Source organism: Hemiscyllium ocellatum, chromosome 26 (genome assembly GCF_020745735.1).
Source record: "Hemiscyllium ocellatum isolate sHemOce1 chromosome 26, sHemOce1.pat.X.cur, whole genome shotgun sequence".
Lineage (NCBI taxonomy): Eukaryota > Metazoa > Chordata > Chondrichthyes > Orectolobiformes > Hemiscylliidae > Hemiscyllium > Hemiscyllium ocellatum.
This window is the reverse complement of record NC_083426.1, coordinates 6,705,236-6,732,558: the sequence shown is the minus strand read 5'-3', so window position 1 is coordinate 6,732,558 and position 27,323 is coordinate 6,705,236.

Here is a 27,323-nt window from a genome sequence, read left to right as displayed (position 1 = left end):
CTGTTTCCTCCCAAGTACTTTGCATCCATGCTGTCATGTGGTCCTTGCTTCAAAGTTTAGATGAATGTGATTCAGTAGGGCTCGGTAAATTGGTGTTTCAATCAAAAGGTGCCTTGACTTTTCTCAGATAGGAACGAATGCTGGCTTTGATGCTGACATCCAACGAGTGATTTAAAAGTGGATTAACCAGACAAGTTAAAGCAGTTAGCCTGACAACACAGTTTGAAAGGAATTAGTGAAAGAACCAAAACGCAGAATTGTTACAACACAGAAGGAGGCCATTTGGCCCATTGTGCCCTCCTCAAGTACATTGCCCCAGGACAGGATACAATACTTAAGCTCAGGGTGAACTGGGTTTTAAACAGGTTTAACACAACTTCTGAAGAAGGGTCACTGGATCTGAAACGTTCATGCTGATTCCTCTCCACAGATGCTGCCAGATTTGTTGAGCTTTTCCAGCAATTTCTGTTTTTGTTTAACAGAACATCGTTGCTTTGATTCTCTAAGCCCTTGACGGTAAAGCTGAGGATATTGAATGTTTAATTAACCACATTGTCAACCTGTTCTGTCACCTAGAATCAGAGAATCCCTACAGTGTGGAAGCAGGCCATTCAGCCCATCAAGTCTGTACCGACCCTCCAAAGAGCATCCCACCCAGACCCACCTACCCTATCCCTGTAACCCTGCATTTCCCATGGCTAACCCACCTAGCCTACACATTTCTGGACACTATGGAAATTTGGCATGGCCAAGCCACCTAGCCTACACGTTTTTGGAATGATGGATGAAACCAAAGCACCGAAAGGAAACCCATAATTTGTGCAAATATACACCCAGATCCCTCTTTTCCTGCATCCCTCTTAGAATTGCACTCACTGTTTTGCATTAAGTCTGCTTGTTCTTCCGATCCAAAATAAATCACTTCACATTTCTCACTTATCCATGGATCCCACTAACCCATCTGTTTTCTTTCTAAGTTCGACACTGTCCTGTTCACAGTTTCCAATAATTTCAAGTTTCAGATATCTTCAAATTTTGAAAGTATGTCTTTTGTACCAAGGTCTGCAGCATTTATAGATCATAGTCTTAGGATAAGGGGTAGCAAATTTAAAACAGAGTTGAGGAGAAACGCCAGCAGCGGGAGAGGTGAGAGCGAGGACCAGGGGGCTGCTGGGAAGGTATGCTTTCCTCTTAAAGACTTACCTCGTGAATAGGTGGAGGAAAGGCTCAACAGGAATAGATTCGGACACTGGGATTGCTGGGCACATGAACTGATATGTTTGGGTTGTAGCTAAAGCCAAGACAGTGCACATGTAGCGTCTCCCACCCATCCTCCTCCTATAACTAAAAACAAAGACCTTGTGTGGAGGGCTGGGAAGGTAAGGGTTTTCTTTTTACTTATTCAAGCTTGCTTCGCAATGGAGAGCAGAGGAGATGGAAGCTCAGGCAGTTGCATGCTCCTCCTGCAGGATGTGGGAGGTAAGGGTCACCAGTGGTGTCCTTGCTGACTTCGCCTGTGAGAAGTGCACCCAACTCCAGCTCCTCACAAATCGCGTTAGGGAACTGGAGCTGGAGCTGGATGAACTTCGGGTCATTCGGGAAGCTGAGGGGGGTAATAGAGAGGAGTTATAGGGAGGTAGTCACACATAAGTTACAGGATAAAGGTAGCTGGATAACCGTCAGGAAAGGGAAATGGAATATGCAGACAGTGCAGGGACCTCCTGTGGCCGTTCCCCTCAATAATAAATATACCATTTCGGATACTGTTAGGAGGAACGACCTACCTGGGAAAGCCTCAGTGGCCAGGTCTCTGGCACTGAGTCTGGCTGTGCGATTCAGAAGGGAAGGGAGGAGAATAGGAGAGCGATAGTGATAGGAAATCCAACGGTGAGAGGAACAGACAGGAGATTCTGTGGTCGTGAGCAAGACTCCCCGATGGTATGTTGTCTCCCGGGTGCCAGGGTCAGGGATGTCTCAGATCAAGTCTACAGGATTCTTAAGGGGGAGGAGAGCAGCCAGAAACAGTAGTACACATTGGTACCAATGACATAGGTATGGAAGGGTAGGGGAACCTGAATAGAGAACGTAGGGTGTTAGGTTGGAAGCTAAAAGGCAGCATGAGCAGAGTAGTAATCTCAGAATTGCTACCGGCACCTTGGGCTAGTGAGGCTAGGAACAGAGAGGGAGTGCAGCTGAACACGAGACTGCAGAGCTAGAGTAGGAGGGAGGGCTTCAGATACATGGATCATTGGGATACCTTCTGGGGAAGGTGGGATCTGTACATGGAAGATGGGTTGCACCTGAACTGGAGGGGCACCAACATCCTGGGCACGGGTTTTGCTAGAGCTCTTTGGGAGGGTTTTAATTAGTTTGGCAGGTTTTTGGGACCTGGAGCTGCAGATCTGAAGCTGGAGTAGCTAGTGTACAACCAGATACAACGTGCAGAGAGTCTGTGAGGAAGAATAGACAATGTTGCAGTCAACGTGATGGGGTGAAGTGTGTCTATTTTAACACAAGAAGTATCAGTAATAAGGGTAAGGAACTCAGAGCATGAATCAGTACTTGGAACCGTGATGCTTTGGCCATTACAGAGACTTGGATATCACAGGGACAGGAATAGTTGTTGGATGTTGCAGGGTTTAGATGTTTCAAATGGAATTGGGACGTGGGGGGGAGATAAAAGAGGTGGAGGAGTGGCATTGCTAATCAGGGATAGCATCGTAGCTGCAGAAAGGGATGTCATCGAGGAAGGTTTGTCTACAGAGTCAATATGGGTGACTTTAGAAGTTAAGAAGGCACATGGTGTGTTGCCGTTTATTGGTATTAAGTTTCAGAGCCATGAGGTCATGCTGCAGCTCTACAAGACACTGGCAAGGCCGCACTTGGAGTATTGCTTACAGTTCTGGTCACTGCATTATAGGAAGGATGTGGAAGCTTTGGAAAGGGTTCAGAGGAGATTTACTGGGATGTTGCCTGGTATGGAAGGAAGGTCTAATGAGGAAAGGCTGAGGGAACTGAGGCTGTTTTTGTTGGAAAGAAGAAGATGGAGAAGTGACTTAATTGAGATGTGTAAGATAACCAGAGGGTTAGATAGGATGGATGGTGAGAGGCTTTATCCTCGGATGGTAGAGGCTAACATGAGAGGACATAGCTTTAAATTGAGGGATGATACATTGAGGACGGATATCAGGGGTAGTTTCATTACTCAGAGAGTATTAGGGGCATGGAACGGCCTGCCCGCAAAAGTAGTACACTTGTTGACGTTAAGGGCATTTAATTGGGCATTGAACATATATACGGATAATAATGGAATGGTGTTGGTTAGATGGGAATCAGATTAATTTTACAGATCGGCACAACATCGAGGGCCGAAGGGCTTTTACTGTGCTGTAACGTTCTATGTTCTATGTTCTGTATGTGGAAGTCAGAAACAGGAAAGGAACAGTCAACTTATTGGGAGTTTTCGACAGATGCCCCAATAGCAACAGAGACATGGAGGATCAGATTGTTGGGCAGATTTTGGAAATGTGGAGAAGTAATAGCGTTGTTGTCATGAGTGACTTTAACTTCCCTAGTATTGATTGGAACCTCCCTGGTTCAAGTAGCTTGGAAGGAGCAGTTTTTGACAGGATTCCTGACTCAATATGCAGATAGATTGACTAGAGAGGAGACCATACTGGATTTGGTGCTTTGCAATGAACCATGCCAGGTGTCAGATCTCAGTGGGAGAGCATTTTGATGATAGTGATCACAACTCCCTGACTTTTACTATACTTCTGGAGAGTGATAAGAGTAGATGGTATGGGAAAGTATTTCATTGGGGGAAGGGAATTTCAATGCTATTAGGCAGAAACTGAGGCACCTTAACTGGGAGCAGAAGTTCTCAGGAAAATGCACGTCAGAAATGTGGAGGTTGTTTAGGTGCGGTTGCTGCGAGTGTTGAATTAGGTTTGTCCTGCTGAGGCAAGGAAGGAATGGTAGGGTTAAGGAACCTTGGGTGACAAGGGATGTGGAACATCTAGTGAAGAGGAAGAAGAAAGTTTACTTAAGATTAATGAGGCAAGGATCAAACAAGGCTCTAGAGGGTTACAAGGTAGCCAGGATGGAACTGAAGAATGGACTTCGAAGAGCTAAAAGGGATCATGAAAGAGCTTTGGCAGGTAGGATTCAGAAAAGCTCTAAGGCATTCTACACGTACTTGAGGAACAAGAGGATGGCGAGAGGGAGGGTAGCACTGATCAGGGATAGTATAAGGAATGTGTGCTTGGAGTCAGAGGAAATAGGGGAGGTCCTTAATGAATAAATTGTTTCAGTATTCACTACTGAGAGGAAGCTTGTCATTTGTAAGGACAGCGGGAAACATGCTGATACACTCGAACAGTTTGATGTTAAGATGGAGGATGTGTTGGAGGTTTTGAATAACATAATTTCGATAATGGTGGCATGGTGGCCCAGTGGTTAGCACTGCTGCCTCACAGTGCCAGGGACCTGGGTTCAAATCCACCCTCAGGTGACTATCTTGTGGAGTTTGTACATTCTCCCAGTGTCTGCGTGGGTTTCTTCCGGATGCTCCAGTTTCCTCCCACAATCCAAAGATGTGCCGGTTGGGTGAATTGGCCATGCTAAATTGCCCCATAGTGTTCTGGGATGTGTAGGTTAGGTACATTAATCAGGAGAAGACAGAGTAGTAGGAGAATGGGTCTGGTTGGGTTGCTCTTCAGAGAGTTGGTGTGGACTTGTTGGGCCGAAGGGCCTGTTTCCATACTGTAGGGATTCTATGAATATGTTCCCGGACATGACGGGATGTACCCAAGGTTACTACAGGAAGTGAGGAAAGAGATTGCTGTGCCTTTGGCGATGATCTTTACATCCTCACTGTCCACTGGAGTAGTATCAGATGATTGAAGGATAGCAAATGTTATTTCCTTGTTCAAGAAAGGGATTAGGGATAATCTTGGGAATTACAGACTTGTCAGTCTTACGTCTGTGGTGAACAAATTATTGGAGAGGATTCTGAGAGACAGGATTTGTGATTACTTGAAAAAACATAGTTTGATTAGAGATAATCAACATGGCTTAGTGTGGGGAAGGTCATGCCTCACAAACCTTACGGAATTCGTTGAAGATGTGACAAAACACGTTGTTGAAGGTAGAGCAGTGGATGGATTATAGCAAGGCCTTAGATAAGGTTCGCCATGGTAAGCTCATTCAGAAAATAAGAAGGCATGGGATACAGGGAAATCTGGCTGTCTGGATACAGAATTGGCTGGCCCATAGAAGGCAGAGGGTGGTGGTAGATGGAAAGTATTCTGCCTGGAAGATTGATGACCCATAGTGTTCCACAGGGATCGGTTCTGGGACCTCTGTCCTTTATGATTTTTATAAATGACTTGGATGAGGAAGTGGAAGGGTGGGTTAGTAAGTTTGCTGCTGATGCGAAGGTTGGTGGAGTGGTGTATAGTGTGAAGGACTGTTGTAGGCTGCAACAGGGCATTGACAGGCTGCAGAACTGGGCTGAGAAGTGGCAGATGGAGTTCAACCTGGAAAAGTATGAAGTGATTCATTTTGGAAAGTTGAAGTTGAATGCAGAATACAGGGTTAAAGGCAGGATTATTGGCAGTGTGGAGGAACAGAGGGATCTTGGGATCCATGTCCATATATCCCTTAAGATTGCTGCCCAAGTTGATAGGTTATTAAGAAGGCATATGGCATGTTGGCTTGTATTAGTAGGAGGATTGAGTTTAAGAGCTATAAGGTTATGTTGTAGCTCTGTCAAGCCCTGGTTAGATCACACTTGGAATATTGTTTTCAGTTCTAGGTGCCTCATTATACGAAAGATATGGAAGCTTCAGAGAGGGTGCGGAGAAGATTTACCAGGATACAACCTGGACTGGAGGGCATATCTCATGGAGAAAGGTTGAGGAAGCTAAGATTTTTCTCATTGGAGCAAAAAAGGATGAGAGGTGACATGATAGAAGTTTACAAGATGATGAGAGGCAATAGATAGAGTGGATAGCCAGAGACTTTTCCTAGGGTGGAAATGGCTATCATGAGGGGGCATGATTTTAGGAAGGTATAGAGGAGCTGTCAGAGGTAGGTTCTTCACACAGAGAGTGGTGGGTACATGGAAAGCACTACCAGCAGTGGCTGATATAATCAGATACATTTGGGGCATTGAAGCGATTCTTGGATAGGCACATGGGTGATAGTACAATGAAGGGAATGTAGGTTAGTTTGATCTCAGAATAGGATAAAAGGTCAGCATGTCATTGAGGGCTGAAGGGCCTAAACTGTGCTGTAGTGTTCTATGTCCATGTTCTATGATAAACTACTTCTCCCAAAAGATTGTGAATCTGCGATTTGCTACCTCTAAGTGCAATGGATACCAGGACAGTGAGTAAATTTAAGGAAGAGTTAGACAGATTTTTAATTGGTAAAGAGTTGAAGGGTTATGGAGAGAAGGCAGGAAACTGGGAGTGAGGAGCATATCAGCCATGATTGAATGGAGTACCAGACTCAGTGGGCTGAATGGCCCAATTCTGCTCCTATATCCATAGGAATAACAGGGGGCGCTAATACCGACCCCTGGGGAATTCCTCTGCTAAGCTTCCTCCAATCTGAAAATCAGCCATTAAATAATCCTTTCCTGTAACTTATCCAATTTTACGTCCAAGTTGTTAATGTCCCTGTTATTCCATGAGCTCACCCCTTGCCTGCAAGAAGCTGACCTTGATCAGACTGTAACCATGAAGGTGGGTGATCGTGCAGATCCTTCTGACTACCTGGTGACAGCTTGTGTTTAAAATGCATAAAACTAAAGACAGTTTATAAAAATAACCAACAGGGGCAAGCTGTGTCACTTGGCTACTATTAGAGCTTTAGGTGAGATGAGTGATTAATTTTCATAATTGAAAATTAATTTTGCAACCACAGGTTTTGTTTTAGAAGTTTGAACCTTGTGATAACAGTCTGTGTAGGACTCACATTTGTGAGTTGACAAGTTGCCCAGGGGTGGAGAGATGGGGTTGGGGGGTGCAGGTTAGTGATGGGGGATAGTGGGGGAGTGGTGCGGGCATTCCGTCATTATTCCAGTCTCCACTGTAGTCACAGATTCTACAGGCAGATGGAACAGTACGTCATTACATCAGTACTACATAATCACTTCAGCAACCTGATTTATGTGTAAATTAACATTAGGAATAAAATGATGGCAACTGCTCCAACTGCGTAAGGTATTGATCATCAATTCTGTTTCTCCCCCACAATCCTCATGTTCTCACCCTCCCTCTCTGAGTGGAAAGGGACTTGCATCCTCAGAACTTGCCCAGTGCTACAACACCATTATCAGTGCAGATACCTTCTTGTCTGCATTGTTTTATGGACAGTTCCTAATGATAGCCCATGACCAGTCCGTTACAGCTAGGATTATAAGTCACTTGCTTTAAATTAGGAAAATTCCTGAAACTACAGTACAGCCTTAGTTTAACCCTACTTCATAGATTCCATGGACTACTGTAAGATGCTTTTTGTAGAATTCCTACAGTGTGAATGCAGGCCATTCAGCTCCTAATGACCCTCCAAACAGCACCCCATCCCAGTAACCCTGCATTTCTCATGGCTAACCCACCTAGCCTGCACACTATGGGACAATTTAGCATGGCCAATTCACCTAACTTGCACATCTTTGGACTGTGGTAGGAAGCCAGAGCACCCGAAGGAAACCCACACAGACACAGGGCGAATGTGCAAACTCCACACAGACAGTCACCCAAGATTGGAATCAAACCTGGGTCCCTGGTGCTGTGAGGCAGCAGCGCTAACCACTGAGTCACCGTGCTGTCCTTCTCTCCCTCATCTCCAGGTGTTGACTTGAGTGATGGGTTTGATACATCTGCTCATTTTCATGTTCGACCCAGATACAAACAAGTCAATAAGTGTTAAAAGTACAATCATCAGAGTCACTAATACTTGGATCAGGAATTCTATGCAGTGTGAAGTGAATGGGAAAGAGTTCAATGCGTTGGAATTCTATACTAATGATTCAGTATAAAATTTGAAGATATCTGAAACTTGAAAGAATTGTGAATTGTGAGAAAAATAGCATAGAGGACACAGATGGGTTAGGATCAGAATAAATTAAATGCAGAGAAAAATAAAATGATTAATTATTATCGGAAGAGCAGAGAGACACAGAGCACAAATCTTAAGGGGATACAGGAACGGAGGTGTCTGGGTGTATATCTTCAGAAATCATTGGAGGTTACAGGAGAGTTTGAATTGGAATAATTGGAAAGTCAACCGAAACAGAAAGGATAGGAGTTTAGTTGTAATTGTAAATCTTTAGCATCTAAGAAAACGTTTAATCTAATCTTTCATCAGACACTTCCCTTGGTCAATGCATTTTTCTACTCCTGTAGTCAATCTAACAATTGGTTTAATTCATGGCTGCTGTTATTGTGAAGACTACCAGCAGGTGGAGCCATGAGTGTGCATGCATAACAGCACAGTGCTGAGGAGCAATGTCAGTGTCCAGCACTAGCGCCTGTCTTAGAGAGATGACCCTTTAACTGGGAGTACTAACAATGTCTCTTTAATGTAGGAGGTGCAGCTGAATAATGTGTGAATGATGTGTCATAGAGTTTTACAGCATGGACACTGACTCCTCAGTCCAGCTTGTCCATGCTGACCAGATATCCTAACCTAATCTAGTCCCATTTGCCAGCACTTGGCCTATATCTCTAAACCCTTCCTATTCATATACCGATTCAGATGCCTTTTAAATGTTGTAATTGTACCAACCTCCACACTTCCTCTGGTAGCTCATTCCATACACGTATCACCCTCTGCAAAAAAATACTCCTCAGGTTTCTTTTAAATGCTTCCCCTCTATGCCCCCTCGTTTTGGACTCCCTTATTGTGGAAAAAGACCTTGGCTCTTCATCCTATCCATGCCCCTCATGGTTTTATAAATTTCTATAAGGTCACCTCTCACCTCTGATGCACCAGAGAATCAGGACTTACAGCAAAAACTTCAGAAAGGGGATATGAGAAATGTTGGATCAGCCATGATCCTATTGCTCTTTGAGAAAGTTGGGGCGGAGCTGCCTTCTTGAACTGCTGCAGTCCACCTGCTTTGAGATGACCCACAATGCCCTTAGAGAGGGGATTCCAAGATTTTGAAACAGTGACAGTGAACGAACATATTTCCAAACCAGGATGGTGAATGGCTCAGAGGGGAACTTGTTAGGGGTGGTTTTAGATTAGACTTACAGTGTGGAAACAGGCCCTTCGGCCCAACAAGTCCACACCGACCCGCCGAAGCGCAACCCACCCATACCCCTTACCTAACACTACGGGCAATTTAGCTTGGCCAATTCACCTGACCCGCACATCTTTGGACTGTGGGAGGAAACCGGAGCACCCGGAGGAAACCCACGCAGACACGGGGAGAATGTGCAAACTCCACACAGTCAGTCGCCTGAGTCGGGAATTGAACCCGGATCTACAGGCGCTGTGAGGCAGCAGTGCTAACCACTGTGCCACCGTGCCGCCCATGGGTGGTGTTCCCATGTATCTGCTGCCCCTATCCTTCTAGATGGAAGTGGTCATGCATTTGGAAGGTGCTGTCTGAGGATATTTGGTGAATTACTGCAGTGCATCTTGTAGATAGTACACACTGCTGCTACTGAGTGGATGCTTGTGGATGTGATGCCAATCAAGTTGGTCACTTTGTCCTGGATAGTGTCAAGCTTCTTCAGTGTTACTGGCACTGCACCCATCCAGGCAAGTGGGGAGTATTCTATCACACTCCTGACTTGTGTCTTGTCGATGGTGGACAGGCTTTGGAGAATCAGGAGGTGAGTTATTCACCGCTGTATTCCTAGCCTCTGACCTACCATTGTAGGCACTCTGTTTATTTGGTGAGTCCAGCTGAGTTTCTGGTCAATGGTAGCCCCTAGGATGTTGATAGTGAGGGATTGGGTGATGGTAACAATATTAACTGTCAAGGGGAGGTGGTTAGATTATCTCTTATTGCTGATGGTCATAGCCTGGCATTTGTGTGGCATGAATGTTATTTTCCACTAGCTTGCCCAAGCCTGGATATTGTCTAGATCTTGTTGCATTTCAACACGTACTGTTTCAGAGGGGTTGCAAATGGTGCTGAACACTGTACAATCATCAGCAAACATCCCCACTTATGATGGCGAGAAGGTCAATGATGAAGCAGCTGAAGAAGGTTGGGCCTAGGATATTACCCTGAGGAACTCCAGCAGAGATGTCCTGGAACTGAGATGACCTCCAACTACCACAACTACCTTCCCAGGGGCTAGGTATGACTCCAATCAATGGAGAGTTTTCCCTGTGATACCCATTGATTCCCATTTTGCCAGGGCTCCTTGATGCCACAATTGGTTGAATGCAGGCTTGACATCAAGGGCTGTGACTCTCCCCTCACCTCTGAATTCAGCTCTTTTGTCCATGTTTGAACCAAGGCTGTAATCAGGTCAGGAGCTGAGGGGCCCTGGCAGAACCCAAACTGGGTGTCACTGAGCAGGTTATTACTGAACAGGTGCTGTTTGATAGCATTGTTGATGACCCCTTCCATCATTTTCCTGATGATGGAGAGGAGGCTGACAGGGCGATAATTGGTCGAGATGTGTTTGTCCTGCTTTTTATGTACAGGAGATACCTGGGAAATTTTCCACATTGTTTGAGTAGATGCCAGTGTTGTAGTTAGAACATAGAACATAGAAAAATACAGCGCAGTACAGGCCCTTCGGCCCTCGATGTTGCGCCGATCCAAGCCCACCTAACCTACACTAGCCCACTTTCCTCCATATGCCTATCCAATGCCCGTTTAAATGCCCATAAAGAGGGAGAGTCCACCACTGTTACTGGCAGGGCATTCCATGAACTCACGACTCGCTGAGTAAAGAATCTACCCCTAACACCAGTCCTATACCTACCACCCCTTAACTTAAAGCTATGCCCCCTCGTAATAGCTGACTCCATATGTGGAAAGAGGTTCTCATGGTCAACCCTATCTAAACCCATAATCATCTTGTACACCTCTATCAAGTCACCCCTAAACCTTCTTTTCTCCAATGAAAACAGCCCCAAGTGCCTCAGCCTTTCTTCATATGATCTTCCTACCATACCAGGCAACATCCTGGTAAACCTCCTCTGCATCCGTTCCAGTGCCTCCACATCCTTCCTATAGGATGGCGACCAAAACTGCATACAATACTCCAGATGCGGCCGCACCAGAGTCTTATACAACTGTAACATTACCTCAGGACTCCGAAACTCAATTCCTCTACCAATAAAAGCCAGTACGCCATATGCCTTCTTCACAGCACTATTTACCAGGGTGGCAACTTTCAGAGATCTGTGTACATGGACACCAAGATCCCTCTGCTCATCCACACTACCAAGTATCCGACCACTAGCCCAGTACTCCATCTTCTTGTTACTCTTACCAAAGTGAATCACTTCACACTTAGCTACATTGAACTCCATTTGCCACCTTTCTGCCCAGCTCTGCAGCTTATCTATATCCCGCTGTAACCTGCCACATCCTTCCTCACTGTCAACAACTCCACCGACTTTCGTATCATCAGCAAACTTGCTCACCCAACCTTCTAGCCCCTCCTCCAGGTCATTTATAAAAATGACGAACAGCAATGGTCCCAAAATAGATCCTTGCGGAACACCACTGGTAACTGTACTCCAAGATGAACCTTTACCATCAACTACTACCCTCTGTCTTCTTCCAGCCAGCCAATTCCTAATCCAAACCTCCAACTCCCCCTCAATGCCATACCTCCGTATTTTTTGCAGTAGCCTACCATGGGGAACCTTATCAAACGCCTTACTAAAATCCATATACACCACATCTACCGCTTTACCCTGGTCCACCTCCTTAGTCACCTTCTCAAAGAATTCAATTGTTCTGGAACAGCTTGGCTAGGGGAGTTCTGAAGCATAAGTGCTCAGTACTGTTTCTGGAATGGAATGTTGTTAGGCCCTGTACCCTTTGCAGTATTCAGTGTATCCAACCATTTCTCGATATCACATGGAGTGAACCGAATTGGATAAAGACTGGTTTCTGTGATTCTGGGGACCACTGGACAAGGCTGAGATGAATCATCCACTCGGCACTTCTGTCTGAAGATTGCTACGAAAGCTTCAGCCTTATCTTTTGCCCTGATGTGCTGGGCTCTTCCATCATTGAGGTTGGGGATATTTGTGGAGGCTCCTCCTCCAGTGAGTTGGTTTCCATTTCTTATGATCTTAAGGAGGTGAGATTCTCATTAGGAAGCCTATTAAGGGGATTAATGCTTGTTAATGACCTTATTAACTGCAGATCTCAACTCATTAATATGCAACTTCCAATTGTACCACCTACTGCGACTGAACTAAGTGCCGAGGGTACGTGAAATGGAAGTTAGAGTCAGACATCAGCTCGCCACTGACTTTAAAAAGCCTCCCTCTTACTCATTACATAGCAGCATCTCAGGGTATAATTTATGGGCATCAGATGAGCACACTCTTTATCCCACTTCATTGGCATCCTTGAATTGTCAACCCTTGGGGGAATCCTCAGGCCCACCTTTCCAATCTATTTGCAGGAAGCATTGCAGGGAATAGCAGCAACTAGCATAGAAAGGCTGCTGAAAGGACCCTTTGCACAGAGGGTGGCTACCCTATCACCTGCATTTCCCATGTCTAACCCACCTAACCTGCACACTATGGGCATTTTCCCATGGCCAGCCAACCTAACCTACACATCTTTGGATTGTGGGAGGAAACTGGAGCACCTGGAGGAAACCCACACAGACACTGGGAGAATGTGCAAACTCCACACAGACAGTTGCTTGAGGGTGGAATTGAATCCAAGTCCCTGGCGCTGTGAGGCAGCAGCATTAATCATTGAGCCACCATGCTGCCCGTGCTGTGGTTGGCTCTTAACTGCCCTCAGATATGCCTCAGCAAATCACCTCTCATATCAACCACTCAAACACCTCAAAAAAAGAATTGGAATGCAGTCATTCAAGAAGGCAATTTCCCACCATCTTCTCAAGTGCAACTAGGGACAGGCAATAAATGTGGGCCAGTGACACCAACATCCCATCAATTAAAAAATAAAGCAATATCTCACAACTGAACAGGGACTTCTCTGAACAACCACTGTACCTCAGAGTGTCATTCAACTTCAGCTGGCTACACCACTGAGACTGGTAGTCCCCTCGAAAATTCTTCAGAACATAAACAGTGGAGACAGGTCAGAGAGTGAAGTGTTGCTTGTGTTTTAGTCGATAGCTCTCGTCTATGAATGGAGTGGCTGTGGGTTCAAGTCCCACTCCAGGGATGTAAATACATAATTAAAGTTGGCACTGTAGTGCGATACTAAAGGAATACTATTTTGACTTTTTGTTATGACATGAAACTAACCTCTGACTTTCCTCTCAGAAAGGTCAAAGGAGTTCTTCCTGGTGTCCTGACCAACCATTCATCCTTCAAACAACATGAAAAAAAGGTCAAATGGTCTTACACCATTCTTTATTCATTCACAAGTTGAGGGCGCCACTGAGTAGGCTCGCGTTTATTGCTCATCCCTAATTGCCCAGAGAGCAGTTTAGAGTCAACTACATTGCTGTGGGTCTGGAATCATATGTAGACCAGACCAGGTAAGGATGGCAGTTTCCTTCCCTAAAGGACATTAGTGAACCAGATGGTTCTTCCAACAATCAACAACAGATTCATGGTCGTCATTAGATTCTTAATTCTAGGATTCGAACCCGGGTCCCGGAATGTTATCTGGGTTTCTGGGTTGCCAGTCCAGCTGTAATACCACTAGACCATTGCCATCATTACTGCCTGTGGGACATTGCTGCCATGCAAATTGGCAATTACATTCACAGCGTAATAGCAATGATTACACTTGAAAGAACGCATTTAGTTTGAGATGTCCTGAGGTTGTTTACAGTATGAGATAAATCCATATTTTCCTTTGGTGTAACATGGAGATTTTGACTGGACAGCATAAGCTTCCATGTCCTCACTACTCAGGGAATTTGAAATCTTGGCTCCAGAGGTGATATCTCTGGCTCACTCAAGCAATAATACAATACAATCCATCTCTTGGAAATTAAAGCATTTTGGCTGATAATCCCAGACAGCCTCTGTAGCATTTTAGTCTGCTGGGATAATTTAGAAGAACATCATAGTTTGATGTAAGCTATAAATCATTTCTATTGTAAATGGACACGACTTCAGCATTAATGATCAAAGTGCAGAACACCTTGAATAGATCCATGTTGTAAATTTATTGTTATTCAATCCTGCATCTTTTCTGAAGTGCATCGCTCCTCATGCATGATATAAATAAAGGATTTAATTTCGTGTACAATGAAAATTACACCAGGGAAGCTTCATTAAGCTCCAATAAAGTGTGATGAGTCTCGCATTTTCATTTTTAATTAGCAATCTGTAGTAACCCTCCTTTAAATGGTGAATGGTTGTGTGAAAATAGTTTTGCTGATGCTCTGTGTCAGAAATCATTACCTTGCTGGTTGAAGTGCAGGGAAAGAAAATCTAACTTGGAATTCATTTGTTTTGCTCACATAGTCACCTTATTTTTCTTGACAATATTTTGCATTCTTAAACATGCTTTTGGGATGCGCTTTGGAGGGTCGATGTGGACTAGGGGGCCAAATGGCCTGCTTCTACACTGTAGAGATACAGTGATTCTGAGTGTTCATGAACATTGTGTCCCTATTTTCAATAGATCTGTAGTCCTCCTAGAAACCCTTCATCTCAAAATGGTGAATGCAGCCACTCCTGAGAGTTGAGAATAACATTAGGGCTCAAGCTGGGATTAGAGTGGGAATGGTACTGAGAGCAGTGTCAGGAACAGACCCAATATTGCCCACCTGGGGCACCAGCTGAGCCAGATCCTTGAGAATGTAAGAGCATAGAACTAGGAGTAGGCCATCTGGCCCCTTGAGCCTGCTCCGCCATTCAATAAGATCTTGGCTGATCTTTTCATGGACTCAGCTCCACTTAACTACCCACCCACCATAATCCTTAACACCTTTACTGCTCAAAAATCTATCTATCTTTACCTTAAAAACATGCAATGAGGTAGCCTCAACTGCTCCACTGGGCAGGGAATTCCATAGATTCACAACTCTTTGTTTGAAGAAGTTCCTCTTTAGCTCAGTCCTAAATCCGTGCTCCCTTATTTTGAGGCAATGTCCCCTAGTTCCAGTTTCAGTGGAAATGACCTCCCTGCTTCTATTTTATCTATTCTCTTCATAATTTTCAATGTTTCTATAAGATCTATTTAAGTCCTTACTTCGAAGATCATAGAGTGAATCATAGCCTAAAGTCTGAATACCTCCAACCCTTACGAAAGTCTATGCCCCTCACACCCACATTACAAACTATTTTGCTCATGTCTATATTACAGTCTATTCTGCTTTTATCTGTGTTACAGCCTGATTCCCTCCAGCCCTTATTACAGTTTAATTCCCTCACGTGTATGTTACAGTCTACCTGCCTCCAGTTGATGCTGCACTATTTCCAAGGAGACAGTGAGGACTATGGATGCTGGAGATCAGAGTAGAGAGCGTGGTGCTGGAAAAGCACAGCCAATCAGGCAGCATCTGAGTGGGTGCTGCCTGACCTGCTGTGCTTTTCCAGCACCATGCTCTCGACTGCAATCTATTTCCCTCATATACACCTAAAACTGTGGCATCCACACGACAATGTGGAAAATATCCCAGGTATGTCATGAACACAAAAACCAGGACAAATCCAACCTGGCCAATAACCATCCCGACAGTCCATTCTCGAGCATCAGTAATGTGATGGGAGGTGTCATCAACAGTTCTATCAAGCAACACCTGCACAATGATAACCAGCTCAGAATCTCTCAGCTTCTGACCTCATTAAAACGTTAGTCAAACATGGAGAAAAGAGCTGAATTCAAGAGGCGAAGTGAGAATGACTGGCCTTGACATCAAAATCAAATTTGACTGAATGTAACATTGAGGAACTCTCGCAAATCTGGAGTCAATGGGAATTGGGGGAAACTTCTCCATTGGTTGGCGTCATACCTAGCACATAGGAAGATGGTTGTGGTTGTTGGAGACCAGTCAGGCATTTGGGGGCATGTGCAAAGCCAGATGCTGCATTAGCTTCAAAGCCAGCTGCAACAAAAAAAGATGGTTTCCTTTTAATTGTTGTTCATTGAGTGGTTGTTAGAGTTCAGTCATCTTAGCTCCAGGACATCTCTGCAGACCTTCCTCAGGATAGTGCCCTAGATCCAACCGTCTTTAGATGACTCATCAACCATCTTTCCTCCATCATAGGGTTAGAAGTTGGAATGTTTGCTGATGACTCCACAATGTTTAGCACCATTCACAATTCCTCATATACTGAAGATGTCCACGTTCGAATGCAGCAGCACCTGGATCACATCGAGGGATAAACTGAAATACAGCTAGTAACATTTGCATCACATAAATGGCAGGTAACGATCATTTGCAAAATGAGAGGGAATCCAAACGACATCCCTTGACATTCAATGGTGTTGCCATCACTGAATCCATCACTATCAATGTCCTGGTTCTTACCATTGACTAGAAACTGAATTGCACTAACCATATAAATACAGTGGCTACTGGAACAGCTCAGAGGATAAGAATCCTGCAACAAGTAACTCATCTCCTGACTTCCTAAAGCCTGGAGTTGCTGGAACAAGTCAGCCATGATATTAGATTGAAACAGTGAACGCTGGAGAAACTCAGCAGGTGTGGCAGCATCAATGGAAAGAGAAACAGAGAGCTGAATCTTAAATATTTGGGCTAATTGCGAGTTGTGTTTAGTTTTTTGGAAGGTTTCTTGCCACCTGGCTATCTTATCAAACTACCCTCATAAACTAGCTAGCCTGCCTCTACAGTACACCCACTCCCAGCCCCATCTCCAGCTTCGATTCCACCCTCAGGTGACTGTGTGGAGTTTGCACATTATGTCTGTGCCAGTTTCCTCCCACAATCCAAAGATGTGCGGGTGAGATGGACTAGCCATGGGAAATGGTGAATTGGGCCATCAGTAAGAAGTGATAACCACCTGGTTTGGCAGCTCCCCGTGGCCTTGAGAGAATCCCAGCTTGGCAAAGGCATAGCAGATGCAGCTAGTCACTCTCGATGGTGAGATAGGCCTTGCTGGTTCTCACACAACGTTGTAACAGATCTGCAGGGTTACAGGGATAGGGTAGGAGAGTGGGTCTGGGTGTGATACTGTTTGGAGCGACGATGTGCACTCGATGAGCTGAATGGCCTGCTTCCACACTATAGGGGTCCTATGATCCACAACTTGTTGTTTCCAGAATCAGTCGCCACTCAGCGGACATTTATCAAAAGAATGGTATCAATTGCACCCACTGCTTTGAAAGGATGTTACACACAGGTAAGTGTTGGTAATCCGGCAATGCCCCTTACCAGCAATCTAAAGACACGCTGTTGTTGGCACTGGTGTGGCTGACACTCCCTCACCGTGTCAAGAAGGATCGGTGTCTAGTTTCTTTTGAGTGTTTAGTAAGATAGGAGGCTGAATATTATATATAGGAGGCTGAACATCGCCTTGACGTTCCAGCCCCTATAAACCTCCACTACGGGTTAATGTTTCAATTCCAATATGATCTCTTTGGATCTTCAGTTCTTCTTCCACTGAAGAAGAGCTATATTAGACTCGAAATGTGTCAGCAAATCAGCAAACATACCAATTTCTGACCTAAAGATGGAGGAAAGATGGTTGATGAGGCATCTAAAGATGATTGGATCTAGGGCATTACCCTGAGGAAGGTCTGCAGAGACGTCCTGGAGCTAAGATGACTGTTTTTTTGTTTGCAGCTGGCCCTATAGTTAATGCAGCGTCTGACCTAGTACAAGCCCCCTCTGCAGTGCGTAGTGGCAAACCTTCTCCTCATCTCTCTATTACGTGGGCAACCTGTTTTTTCAAATGGTATCCTCGGTTCCGATCTCTCCCACAAGGGCAATCGTCCTTTCAGCACCCAAAAGGACTTAGAGTGGAACATGAGATGAAATTTTTTTGCACGGAAGGGCCTGGAATGCACAGCCTGAAAGGGTTTGGGCTCTGCTACCAAAGGAATCAAAGGTTGCACACTAAGAAAGACTAATTAAAAGTGTAATAGAAAAAAAAGTGTGACAATAAATTCTCCAGCTCTTTCAAAGATAAGTGTGATGGGCACAACGGCCTCCCGTACTGTGATGTTGCTATCTTCTCTCAATCTAGCCCCTCAAATCCTTCTATCAGGTCAGCCCTCTACTTTCTCCATTAAATAGCGTGGCCCAACTTCTTCCGTTTCTCATGATATGTTCGATGCCAGGCCTGCAATTATTTTTTGCAAGAAAACTAATGTACCTACTTCAGTGCCTCTGTATTCATTACTAAAATAGCACAAAAGGCAATCTTGCAAGGATTTGTCCTCTGATGATCAGAAAGCCTGATTTGAAAAGATGTGAAGCAACAGTATTTACAAATGTAATTGAACTACCATTCCTGTTGTTGCTTTTCCTTCCTGACTGTGTGAAAATGGCTGGTCTCCAAATTGGCAAGATGTACTGCTGTGTTCGGCTTTAATGGTCATTTAAAATAAACAAGTTAATTGCTTTGCTCTGAAAGCAGATGGAGGAATTGGGTGTGAGCACATTAACCCTGTCCACCCGGTACTCTGGGGAAGGGGTCTGAAGCGTGGAGCTAATTGGACATCACTTTCTAAGTGGCAGTACAGGCATGAAAGACAACTCTTGTGAGCAGCAAGATGATACCAGTATATTTGACAGTGTCTCCTACAGCACAGAAACATGGAGGTTACTTGAGAGACTTGACAGGGTAAATGCTGAAAGGATGTTTCCCCTCATCAGAGAATCTAAGACCAGAGGACATAGTCTCAGAATAAAGGGAAACCAATTTAAAACAGAGAGGAGGATGAATTTCTTCCCTCAGAGAGTTATGAGCCTTGGAACTCCTTGTCACAGAGAGCTGTGGGGGCAGTGCACTTGTGTATATTTAAGGCTGAGGGAGATTATTGATCAGTCAGGGAATCAAGGATTATGGGAAAAGGTCAGGAAAGTGGAAGTGAGGAATCTCAGGGTAAAAAATGAGGTCTGCAGATGCTGGAGATCACAGTTGAAGGGCTTATGCTCGAAACGTCGAATTTCCTATTCCTTGGATGCTGCCTAACCTGCTGTGCTTTAACCAGCAACACATTTTCAACTGTGAGGAATCTCAGGTCAGGCATAATCCTATTGAATGGTGGAGCAGGCCTGAAGGGCTTATGGTGTCATGGTCTAACAATGTGCATTTACATAGCACCTGTAACATAGTTGAACATCTCAAGATGCTTAACCAGGAGTGCTATCAGGTAAAACAACAAGCCACAAAATAAAATATGAAGACATGTAACTAAAGGCAGTCACCGAGGCCAATTTTAACGAAGCTTTGCTTAAGATAATGATCTTTGACATGAATACATAGGGGCAGCAAAATGCATCAACAGCAAGATGCATAGCAGTAACTCGCTAAAGCTCATGAAAGAGCACTTTTCAAACTTGAAAACTCTCCCATCCAGAAGGACGAGGGCAATAGATGATTGGCAACAGCAGGACCTGCATGTCCTAACTTGGAAATATATCACTGCTCCTTCAGGCTCAAATGCCTGGAACTCCCTCCCTCGCAAGGCTCCCTATACCTTCAGGACGGCAACAGTTCACGAAGGCAGCTCACCAATAGGGTCGTTAGGAATGAGAAATAAATGCAGGTCTGCATAGTGACCTCTTCACCCCATGAATGAACAAAATAAAAACACAAAGCATCTTGCAACACAATGAAAATAATGGCAGGGAACTTCAGGCATGTATTTATTCCTCAATGAACATCAGTGAGAGCACCATCTCCTCATGGTTTTAATTGTTTTTTTGTGAAATTCTGCTGTGCCCATATTGACTGTTGCATTTAAAAATGCTCATTGGCAGTGAGGCACTTTGGAGCATCTTGTGGATGTGAAGTATAAAACATTGTCACTTCCTTCCTTTGTTTTTTCCATCCGTCTTTCTTTTGTTCTTTTGCTCATTCCCCCAGTTTGATTTTATTCTTCTGATTTTCTTACACGCTTTTCAAACCAATACGTTCTCCTTCGAGTGTCAAATTACATTCACAAGAAGAAATACAAAAGTTTTAGGAAAACAAAGTAAAACCAATTGCTTTTCATTTTCTCTGTGGGCTAATTTTAATCCATTTGTGAAAAATATTATTTAAAAAAGTCACCAGCATGCATTTAAGCGAATGTGTTTATCAATGGATTAAATTTTGTGTTTGAGAGAAAGTTAAACCCACGTATTATCATTCATGTAATTAATATGATTATTGTTTTGTGTTATGTGCAGAGTGGTGACAGCCATTATATAAAGTTGAACCTTTTCAGGCTTGCACTTTGTAAAGATAATGATTACACTGTTCCTGCTAAAGAGCCTGCAAAAGGGTTGGAAAGTAAGATGAGGGCAGTGGGGTGGGGGGCGGGGGGGAGTGGTTGCTCTTTCAGACAATTAGAAAGTGAATGTTAGGCTGAAGTGCCCATTCTGTGCTTCTATGAAAGGGTTAAGTGCCTTTGTCATTCACGCCACACCAATAAAGCCAGACTCTAAGGCAACAGAGAAGCTGTTTTTGAATGGCCTGGACATGACAGCTGTTCCATTCATGCCAGCATCTGCCAAGCCCTGTCTGCAAATCACAAACCCATTAAACTGCTCATTAACTGTCGAGATAAATCTCATTCAAAGTGCAGGAGGATGGAACAATTTACTAAGAAAAGGATGCAAACGAGGTTGTAGCAAGCAAAAAACACATACACGAACACACACAAAACAACGTGACATTAAACGCCGTGATCGATTTGGAAAGAGCACTGCAATGATCCAAGAAAGGAGAAATCTAATTAAAACGAAAACAAATCAATAGCCGTTTGTGCAGGAAGAGGGAAGGGTCAGATCTCCACTGCCTTTGTCCCTCTCACTGCATCCATGCAATGAGTTGACAATTTGCCATGATGTGGAGGTACATGTGTTGGACTCGGGTGAGCAAGGCCAGAAGTCACACGACACCAGGTCATAGTCCAACAGGTTCATTTGAAATCACTTCAAAAGCTGTTGGACTATAACCTGGTGTTGTAACCTTAAGAATTTATCAATAAGATAGAAATGGAGAAATGGAAAAGTAAAAAAAAAATGAAAGTTGTCGAAAGGAGTAAAAGTGAAAGATCTCCTGGCTACTATTTTGTAAAAGAATCACCAATATTTCTGGGGGAACAGACGATCGAGCTACTAACACATTGCTGTTTAACTGTAATAAAAGAACCAACACTTGCGGGACACCAGGGAGAAGGTCATCAGAGATAAGGACAGAGGTGGGCCATTCTGCCTCCCAGAGGCTGTTCTATTCTGCTGTCGCTGCTCAAGTTCATTTAGCCACTTCGTATTTGTACCTGTCAACCCCCTCGCCTGACAGAAATCTCTGGAAACAAGAGCAGAAAGTGAGAGAGAAACTTAATCGATCCGGCAGCATCTGTGGAGAGAGGAACAGAGTCAATGATTCAAGTCTGGTAACTCTTCTTTGGAGCATTAGAAAATGATGTTTTCTATGCTGTTCACAAAGGGGGTGGGGGGATGAGCAGGAGGAACAGATGGTGAGGATGCTCTGAGCAAAAGACTGAGGTAATGCAAATGGTGCTGAAGAGAATAAATCTGGAGAGAATGAGGGCATGTAAAAACAAGACAATACATTAATCATGGGTGACTTTAATCTTCATCCAGATTGGGATCATCAGATTGGCAGAGGGAGCCATGAGGAAGAAGTGACAGAGTTTATTCAAAAAAGTTTTCCAGAACCGTATGTTGTGAGTCCAAAACAAATACAAAGGATGCTGGAGAAATTCAGCAGGAATTTATGATGAACCCAAAACATTAACTCTTTCTGTTTCCATCGATGCTGCCAGACTGGTTGAGTTTCTCCAGCATTCTCTGTGTTGGCTTCAGATTTCCAACATCCACAGTTCTTTGGTTTTAGTTTGAAGATAGTGTTACGGGCAGCACGGTGGCTCAGTGGTTAGGACTGCTGCCTTACAGTGCCAGGATCCCAGTTCAATTCCAGCCTCGGGCAACTCTCTGTGTGGAGTTCCCACATTCTCCCCGTGTCAGCGTGAGTTTCCTCCGGGTGCTCTGATTTCCTCCCACGGTCCAAAAATGTGCAGGTCAGGTGAATTGGCCATGCTAAATTGCCTGTAGTGTTAGGTGCATTAATCAGAGGGAAATGGGTCTGGGTGGGTCACTATTCCGAGGGTCGATGTGGACTCGTTGGGCCGAAGGGCCTATTTCCACGCTGTAGGGAATCTAATCCAACCAGGGATGAGGTAAAAATAAAGCAAAGGGTCACTAGACTCAAAACATTAACTTTATTGCTCTCTTCACAGACCTGCTGAGTTTTATCAACACTCCTTGTCATTGTTAGGGATCAAGTGATTTTGGATCTGGTGATATATACTCAGGCATACTTAATAAATGACATCAGAACAAAAAAATACTCCAGGAAACAGTGATCATAACATCATAGAGTTTTACTTTCCATTTAAGATGGTGGAACTTTGGTTGGGAACAGCTTAAATAAGGGTAATTACATCGGAATGAGAGTGGAGCTGGATGGCATGAACTGGGACGGGATTTTAGCAGCAAAAATGGCTGAGGAAAAATGATAAATATTAAAGAAACGGTTTCATAGCTCACAACAAAGATAGCTCCCAGTGAGGAAGAAGGATTCTGGGAAGGAAGTAAGCAAACATAGGCTAACCAAGGAAATTAAGGATAACATCAAAATCATGGAAAAAGTGTCCAATGCGGTAAAGGTTTGTGGTGAGCTGGAGGTTTGGGGAAGTTTTACAATACGATAAAAGATGACTAAGACGTAAAGAAGAAGGTAAACTTTGATGGTGAGTTTTCAAATAATAGCAAGTTGGATGGCAAAGGTTTCTTGTATCAAAAAGGAAATAGAGGAGAAAGTTAACCTAAAGCCCTTAGAGAATGAGGCTGGAGAAATGATATTTGGTAACAAGGAAATGGCAGAAGAGTTGAATAAGTAATTTGTATGAGTCTTGACAGAAGACATAATAGTATTCTGAAATTACTAAATAATCAAGGGGCCAGTGTGGGTGAGAAAATAAATCCAACTAACAATCACTGGAGAGAACGTGCTAAGAAACTTAATGGTACTAAAAACTTGATGGGATGCATCGTAGGATATTTAATGCTATAGGGACAGTAGATGCACTGATAGTAATCAACCAGAAACTCTTAGATTCTGGAAATGTTCAAAAGGACTGGAAGACTGCCAATATTACATTTTCATTTTCATTTTGGAAGGAAAGGAGGTTAAAAAAACTGGTACCTATAGGCCAGAAGGCCTAACATGTGTTATTAGGAAAATGTTTGAGTCCATAATAAAGGATGTAATAAAAGAATGTTTAGAAATATAAAACATGATCAAGTAGAGTCAGCACGCTTTCATGAACATCCTGCCTGACAAACTTATGAAAATCCTTTGAGAAAGTAAGAAGCAGGATAAATAAAAGGCAAGCAGTGGCTGTAATGCATGAGGAATTACGGGAGGTGTTTGATATGGCAGCACACATTAGGTTAGTTAACGAGTTATGAGACCATGGTGTTAGAGAGGTATAGATAAGCATAGGTTAGATGAGCATAAATAGAGGATTGGCTAACCAATAGAAAACAGACAGTTGGGATAAGGTGGGCATTTTCAGGATACATCCTGTATCTAGTGATAGGGATCAGTGCAGGGGCCACAATTATTACCAATATATATCAATTACTAAGATGAGGGAAGTGAATATAATATAGACATGTTTACAGATGACACAAAAATAGATGGGAGGGCAGGTGGTGAGGATGATTCAAAGAATCTGCAGAGGGCTCTAGAAAGATTAAATGAGTAGGCAAAAATATGGCACTGGAATATAATTCAGGAAAAGGTAAGCTGTGCCCTTGGCAGGAAGAAAGGGGAAGTTGAATATTATTCAAATAGGGAATGGTGGAGCACAGAAGAATATTGGAATCCTCATGCATAATTCATTAAAAGCTAACATGCAAGTTCAACAGTAAACGAAAAGGAAAATGGAATATGGGCCTTTATTTCAAAAAGAATGAAGTGTAAAAATAGGGAAGTCTCGTTCAAACTATACAAGATATGAAGGAAAGATTATTGGAGGCAGTTCAGAAAGGTTTCACTCAGCTGATCCCAGGCATGAAGGCACTGATTTATGTGGAGAGGTATTCATTAGAGTCTAGAAGAATGAGAGGTGACCTTATTGAAACATACAAGATGTCTGAGGGGACTTGACAGGGTTGATGCATTGAGATTGTTTCCCTTATGAGGAAGTCTAGGACCTGAGGGCATCATCTCAGAATAAAGGGTCGCTCATTAATGACAGAGATGTGGAGGAATTTCTTCTATTAAAGAGTAGTGAACCTGTGGAATTCTTGACAACAGAGAGCTGTTGAAGATGGGTCGTATAGCACATTCGAGGCTGCGATAGACAGATTTTTAAACAGGAAGCAAACCAAAGGCTTGGGAAAAGACAGGAAAGTGGATTATCAGGCATGATCTCATTGAATAGTGATGACTTGATGTTTTATGGTTTTAAAGGAAAGATTGAGCTGTAAATTGGGTGTTAATATTAGGTTTGAACAGGAAAAAATAAATCAGCTTTGTTTAGAGCAAATTTAACAAGACACAGTGAGGGTGGGGAGATGTTGTGGGTGTTGTAATTAAAATGAAGGACTGTGTTCATGCTCTGAAGTTGTTGAACTCAATATTGATTGTTGATGGCTGTAAAACGCTGAAGTGGAAAAATGAGGTGCTGCTCCTTCAGCTTGTATTGAACTTCACTGGAACACTGCAGCAGAACCAGAAATATTAACATGGGAGCAAGACATTTTACTGAAATGGCAATCAACCAGAGGTTTATGGTCTATCGATCTATTGACCTTAGTTTTGAATGTTTAAATGATTCCCAGAATCCAATGTCTTTTGAGGAAGTGCATTCCAGATGTTTACTGTATTTTATGTGAAACAAATCTTTTACTTACACCCAAGAATGCACATGAGGTATATAGTTTATTCTTCATATTGAAACATGACAGCTCCAACACTGTAGCACTCCCGCAGGACAGCAATAGAATGGCAGCTTTGCCTCTGATGCTGAACATATGACATAGATCATGAACCAACAAGCTTGTAACTTCATCCGAGAATGCAAGCGTTGAGTTACGAAGACTAGTATCTTGTCAACATGTCAGCCAATATAAGGACCAAAGTAATAACAGCATATGATAGTAAGCGGCACTGTGGCTCAGTGGTTAGCACTGATGCCTCACAGCACTAGGGACCTGGGCTTGATTCCAACCTCGGGTGACAGTCTGTGTGGAGTTTGCACGTTCTCCTTGTGTCTGCGTGGCTTTCCTCTGGGAGCTCCAGTTTCCTCCCACAGTCTACAGATGTGCGGGTGAGGTGGATTGGCCATAGGAAATGCAAGATTACAGGGATAGGGTAAGAGGATGGATCAGGGCAGGATGCTCTTCAGAAGGTTGGTGTAGACTTGGGCTGAATGGCCTGTTTCCACACTGTAGGGATTGTGTGATGCTTCTATTCTATTATAGTCTTGAGTCAGAATATGTGTGATCTTAATATTACTTTTCTCCACATTATAAACCTAAAAATATTAATGTTCACTTTACGGTAATCTCATGTTACCTTCAATCCACATATTCCACTGCATCTTGGGTTCGACTTGTTGAACGATGAATCACCTTGTATTTGAAACCAATACTGATTACCTGCCCAATGAGATACCACTCTGGAGTATCTCAGACTATGCGCATCTGCACACACACCATCCCGGACCACACTTGCTCCTCACCTTCAACTAAAGCTCTTCTGATTGCATGGACACACTCCTCTATTTACTGCTGAACACAGGCTCTCAAATACAGCTCTCTAGTGTAGTGCCTGAGATCTCTCTCTTCACATGCTCCATTGTCATCGGATTTCTTTTCTGTTCTTGACTTCAGAGTCACGTGTTCAATTAATCGTCATGATTTACATGAATCGCATTAGACTACAAACATGGCTTACGGTCATAAAACACATTGTACATGGGAAGGTGTCCCATAATTCATAAAGCCACATCAGGTAGAAAATGACACTGAGCTACATGAGGAGGTATTAAAGTAGGTGTCCAAACATTTTGTGAAAGAGGCAGCTTTGTAAAATGGATCTTAAAGGATGAGATAGTAATGTAAAGGGAGAACATTCCAGAGCGTGTTTCCTGGGTATTTGCAGGGCCAATGGTGAAGCAATGCAAAACCAACTGTACTCGATGACCATCGACTTGCTGGTCCTCCAATGCAAAGAGGTTTGCTGAAATAAACATTGAAGATTATGCATTCCAAGGCCAAGAACTATGTGCAAAAGGGACAAAAGGGACAACCACTGCAGTGACACAATGGGGAAAGGTCACTGTCAAAAGCCTTTCAGCCATAGGATGTTGAGGGGCTGCAAACTGCGGACCATCTGGGGTTGTGTGCATCCAGTCAATATGTACATTGTGAAGAATGAGAGTGTTGGAAATGCATTCAGGCACCACGGAATGGACCATGGTGCATTAGCAAAAGCTTAATTTTTATTGCCAACATCGGCACCCCTTGACCAGGCCAACATTCCCCAGCACTGACCCCACTTGATGGGCTGGGTACGTCATCCATGTGACTGACATGAGACTATCCATGCAGGCACTATACTCCCAGCTCCCAGGTGGGACAGAGGAAGCACCTCAGGGATACCCTGAAGGCCTCACTGGGGAAGTGCAGCATTCCCACCGACACCTGAAAATCACTGGCCCAAGACCGTACAAAGTGGAGGAGGAGCACCTGGGAAGGTGTCGAGCACATTGACACTTGCTGTCAGGAAAAAGCAGAAGCCAGGAGAAAACAGCTCAAGGAGTGCGCTGCCTCACCAACAACCCACCCACCCTCTACCTGCAACCACCATCTGCCCCACGTGTAACAGAGTCTGTTTCAGTTGCATCGGTTTGTACAGCCAGCTACAGATTCACTTTGAATGTGGGAGAGAGTCCTCCTCCTCTGTGAAGGCCTGCTGCTGATGATAATTTT